Below are 6,230 nucleotides of genomic sequence, written 5' to 3'. Positions count from 1 at the left end.
AAGTTGCCATAAACACATTCCTAACCCTTGTGGAAAGCCTTCCCAGAAGAATTGAAGCTGTTATAGCTGCAAAGGGTGGGCCAACATCATACTAAACCCTATGGATTAAGAATGGGATGTCACTTAATTCATATGCATGTCAAGTCAGATGAGCAAATATATATATATATATATATATATATATATATATATATATATATATATATATATATATATATGTGTGTGTGTATGTGTGTGTGTGTGTGTGTGTGTGTGTGTGTGTGTCTGCGCGCATGCATGTGTCACTGTTGTCTGAAGAAAATCTCGTTTGTCCATTTTTGAAAATTTTCAGTTTTTGACAGAATTTGAAAATATATGTTGTCTTTGACATTTTATGCAAATTTCATGATGAATGGCCTAAAAGAAATTACCCAAAATGCCTTTGAAAAAATTATAGTTCCATTGATTTACATTATAAGTAGTTTTTTTCCTTCTCCTGTAAAGTTACTATTTTGGAGATATGAGGTTTTCTTCTGTGATACATATATATATATATATATATATATATATATATATATATATATATATATATATATATATATATACCCTGCTCAAAAAAATAAAGGGAACACTCAAATAACACATCCTAGATCTGAATGAATGAAATATCCTCATTGAATACTTTGTTCTGTGCAAAGTTGAATGTGCTGGCAACAAAATCACACAAAAAAATGCCACCCCACACCATTACTGACCCACTGCCAAAACAGTCATGCTGAAGGATGTTGCAGGCAGCAGATCGCTCTCCACGGCGTCTCCAGACTCTGGCACCTCTGTCACATGTGCTCAGTGTGAACCTGCTTTCATAAGTGAAGAGCACAGGGCGCCAGTCGCGAATTTGCCAATCCTGGTGTTCTCTGGCAAATGCCAAACGTCCTGCACGGTGTTGGTCCCATCTGTGGATGTCGGGCCCTCATACCATCCTCATGGAGTCGGTTTCTAACCATTTGTGCAGACACATACACATTTGTGGCCTGCTGGAGGTCATTTTGCAGGGCTCTGGCAGTGCTCCTCCTGTTCCTCCTTGCACAAAGGCGGAGGTAGCGGTCCTGCTGCTGGGTTGTTGCTCTCCTACGGCCTCCTCCACGTCTCCTGGTGTACTGGCCTGTCTCCTGGTAGCGCCTCCAGCCTCTGGACACTACGCTGACAGACACAGCAAACCTTATTGCCCCAGCTCGCATTGATGTGCCATGCTGGATGAGCTGCACTACCTGAGCCACTTGTGTGGGTTGTAGAGTCTGTCTCATGCTACCACGAGTGTGAAAGCACCACCAACATTCAAAAGTGACCAAAACATCAGCCAGAAAGCATCGGTACTGAGAAGTGGTCTGTAGTCCCCGCTCGAGCAGTTATTAGCTTTATCATAAGTATTATATTTAGATAAACAAAATCTAGTCATACATTAAAGATTGCAGGACTCTACATCTTTGAGCTCTACTTCTAATTAAATCTTGGCCAATATGACAAACATTATCACAGCATCCCGTTTTCATCAGGTTTTAGAGATTACTTTATGGTGAAAATCCTGTCATGGTTTTTGGTGTCCTAAAATTGAGGCTGTACACAAAAAGCCCAATTTAAGCACATTACTGTTGTCTTCTTTCTTACAGTGCTAGAGCAGTGAGAGTCTACCACCCCTCCTAATAAATATCTACAGAAAACTGCACACAGCAGCAATTACAGCCATTATAAATCTGCTAAGTGCTGAGGCGCCTAATGGTACATCGAATGCAGTGACTGCCATGACATAACCTGGTAACCGCAACAGTGAAAGCACACTGGGAACATAGACAAATCCTAGGCTATATTTCAGTGGAAACCATCCTGTATTCCATTCACTCTGTTTTCATCATTACTGAACCTCTATTCAAATCCCAGAACTGCAAGTCTACAAGCAGCTTGCCCTAAAACCCAAGATTTACGCCGGACCCTGTTCCACCGTGCGACCATAATTAATGCAATGTTTGTACCACTCTGGAAAAGCTTTGTCCAAGGTGGTGACTTCACCGCACGAGAGCTGTTGCCGTTACGTCTACTTAATATTTCAACAAATACTTAGTAAACTGCTGTTAATCTGTCTACAGTAAGCAAAACCTTTCAGAAGTAAAGAATAAATGCAGAAGTAGATGCAGCGATTAGCTCATAAAAACAAGTTGCTTTCTTCTTTTTGGTTTCGGCTGATTGATCGCGCTCAGACAGAAGCCTCTGAACGACATCCAAGCAAACATTTATGAAGTAGGTCAACTGAGGTGTGCCATGCTATATGACAAACTGTTGTGGAGAAAGAACCAAGTAAAGAACCACATCCTTCTGCTGCCTAAGTAAACAGAGCGAGGTCCGTGTGCCCTCTACTGCCAGGTTTCCAGCTTCACGTCTCGGCCTAATTTATTTCTACTCATCACTACCTTCCCGGGTTCGTGAGACAGAGCATCTGTCTACAAGATGGTATCGTGTGCACTATGAGGATTAAACGGAAACTGATGCCAGAGGTGCAAAACATTGTGTAACTCAGAAGCGCTAACCCGACATATTAATAATTAAGAGATAACTGAATCCCTGGAAGCAAAGAAGAGTGAAATATTGGAACGCATGAACCTGAGGAGAACCTAGCCAGTGACAAGGTTCTTCAGTTGCATTCTCAGGCAGATATCACCAATTGAATCCTCCAGAGTTTTCTCCCTTTGAGTCTTGAGTCTTAAGATGTTAGTTAGCTAGAGCAGTTGTGGCCAGTTGTGGTTGGAACTTCTCTCTGTAGGAAGGTAGATCTCCAGGAACAGGGTTGGAAACCACTTTCTCAAAGACTTCCTCCCTTTGAGTCTTGGATCCTCTCTGTGTTTAATACTCATGGTCTAATCAATGTTCTTCTTTTGAGTCTTGGTTCTTAAGAAATAGGCTGAAAGTTCTTATAAATCGTAACCTCTAAAAAATGAATCCTCTTATAAAGTAAACATAATATAGACTATACGGTTAAACCAGAGATTTACTGGAAAATGTTTATATCCAAACCGAAATGTATACATGACTGCATCTATGTTCAGGAGGTGAAGTCATGTTGTCAGGTACATTGGAGTTTGTTTAACCCTTAGAAATGAAGAATTATTGTTTCACTATTTAAATGAAATTACATGTTATTCATAAAAATACAGTTATTACTGAAACAAATTAGACCTTTACATTCTGTATCTATAGATCTGCAAACAATGTCTCTTCATTCACAAAACAACACTCAACACATCACTTTTCATCAGGCTTCAATAATAATCAAATATTTCCTCTTCTACTTACAGACTTGTAGTCTGGGTTGGAAGTTTACAATCAGTACTTTCCACATCGTTTCTCTATGTTTGTTTTAGAGCTGGCCATCACTGTTAGGTTAAAGTCAATCATATGTCTGTCTCCTCTCTTCTCTTATCTAATGCATCAATGTTTAATTGGTGGAATCATCATTTCATTCCAGTTAGTTTTCCAGCAAGGAAAAACTCCCTCAGAGCTGAGGAAGAAACCTTGGGAGGTACCAAGGCTCACTGCCTCAAGGCCTCTGGTCAAGCTACCTACAAAGTTATTACACTACTAATATTAATAGCAGTAGTATTAGTAGTAGTAATAGCTAGGAGTCCAACAGAACTTTAATGTAGAGTGGGCAGCTAGTCCAAGGCAGGGGGCAGTAGTTGGGGCATGGGCAGCTAGTCTGAAGTGGGTACCTTCAGTAAGTCGTCCATCAATGTCCAGCCGGACAGGTGGGTGGTCGTTTACTCTGAAAAAGGAAAAACACATGTACACATGGATATATTCTTCTTATCCCTGTTGTCACTGATTTAAGTCAAATAAATCAGCGGAAACACTGAGAAGAATTGACCATTACATGGTGTGACATTTCTTTATGATAGGACAGAAAATTTCCAAAAGAGCAAACTTTTTTTATGTGGTAACAACTACAAACCTTACCATTTAAAAGATAAAAGTTCTCATAACAGAATATTTTTATATCTTTATTAGTTTTACATTTACAGCATTTGGTGGACACTCTTAGCAGAGGTATTAACCACTATGCTACTCCAACCAATTTTAGCATTGTTATGATCCATAATTCATCCCTATTCTTTAGCTATTATTTAGGACCAGAATAGAGGATGAAAACTAATAAACAGCAGAAATTTTACACAAATGCATTCTATACAAATAAAGACAATAAAGGCAAAAAAAAAAAAGGTTAATTGATGCTACACAAGCAAACTGTTAAAACTCACATTATGCAAATTCCTAAGTTCCTAATTGTGATTTTGAAGCTGCATTTGTGTCTGATTTGTTATGTCTATATACGAGTATGAATAACTATGAATAAAAAATCCAAATAAAATGTTAATACTTATGAATCAATTCTCATTTCCAGGTTTTAAAAGTTAAAACTATTCAGCAAAATATAAAACACCACTTCAAGGCAAAACACGAGAAACCCAGCAACACGTTACATAATTGATGCTGATCAAAGAATTGATTGATGATCTTCAACAAGTTCCTCATTGTGTGAAAGGATGACATCACAGAGTGCATTCTAATTCCATTCTATGTGGAAACTCTGAGTTACTTTTACCGTCTGACTGATGAGGTCTGAATGCTTCAGTTTCAGAGTAAGTTTTACATTTTACTGAATTTTGGCAGGTTGGTGCCTCCTGTTGGTGGGAAAAGCCATTACAGTTTGAGAGACGTACAACCTCGGGAATATGACAGAAATGATATGACTGTACGAATGACATCAGCTGTTAGTTAACAGAAGAGCTGTCTAGATTTGACATTTTAGCAACAGTATTTGCATATTATAGAAGAATATATTAGATCAGGGCTGAATTCTAACTGCTATATCCGGGATTGAGGCTCAAATGTCACCTGTGCAATGTGCCATCTGTGGCACTGCTTCAGTGTAGTGGTGTCCTTTTTCTGTTATTGTCAACTTAACGGTTAGAAAAAGGCTCTGTGTAGGTACAACAGTACAGTGTAAATGTGCCTGTAACACTTTCTATGAACATCACGTTTGTAAGCATCTATAAGCACATCCATAACATGTTATAATGCATTTCTAAGGCATCATTACCATGGCTATAAATATTTATAAAAATGCATTACACTTTATAGCCATGCATTATTATGCATTATGAATTGTTAACATAATGCATTATAAGTACTGTTCATAACAAATTATAAGAGCTCATAAGCTGTATTTGTCTGCTCTAAGTAAAGTGAAGCGTACTGTACTAAAGCCTCCTCCAGTGTTAAGAGTGAGGCTTCAAGTGTTTATTGAAGGATTTACTGAAACACTAAAACATCCACAATAAAGCTCATTACAGGCTTCAAATATCAGAGTTGCTGAGCTGCCCTCAGTGTTTTATCCAATGTGGGAAAGTCAATGTACACCACTGTTAATGTGAGCCACTGTTAATGTACACCACCGTTAGCCTGGCACTGACTTAACACTGCAGCTCTAACAGCACCAATGGTGAGAAATAAAACATTGGAAATCCCAGGATGTAAATAAACTGCATTTGTCTACTTTACACTGTCCAAGCTGGGACTGACTTCTTTGGCACTGACAGTATAACATGTTATTAACACTACTTATAATGCATTATATTAACAATTCTTAATGTATAATAAACATAATGTAATGCAGTGTTATTAATTTTTATCAGGATTTATAAACTGTTTATAATGCCTTATAAATGCATTATAACATGTTACCAATGTGTTTATAGATGCTTACAAACTTGACATTCATAGAAAGTGTTACTGTTTTTTTTTTTCTTTATCAGGGAAAAAAATTTTACAACCTATTGTTTTAAAACAGAACAATAAAATTAACAGGCTGGAGTCAAATAGGTTGTGTCTGACAATGCAAATTAAAAACTATAATATCAATGGATTATGGGACAGTAATGCTTGCTTACTGAAGTTACTGAATGTAGATATATAGATATATATTATATACTTGAGCCCTGTGACATAATCATGCTATAAGCTTGTCATACACACTTAAAAATGACTGCACTTCAAGGGTTCTTTAGTAAAGAAAATGGTTCTATATAAAACCATGAACAATCAAAGACCCCCCCCCCCCCCCGCCGAACTGTTCCACTGGGAGGTCTGAGACAATAAGGCAGGAGTTGCTGTTGCCTGGTGACTACAGGACAACAGCTCTG

The sequence above is a fragment of the Pygocentrus nattereri genome, chromosome 13, assembly GCF_015220715.1.
Source record: "Pygocentrus nattereri isolate fPygNat1 chromosome 13, fPygNat1.pri, whole genome shotgun sequence".
Classification (NCBI taxonomy): domain Eukaryota; kingdom Metazoa; phylum Chordata; class Actinopteri; order Characiformes; family Serrasalmidae; genus Pygocentrus; species Pygocentrus nattereri.
This window is presented reverse-complemented; position numbering follows the sequence as displayed.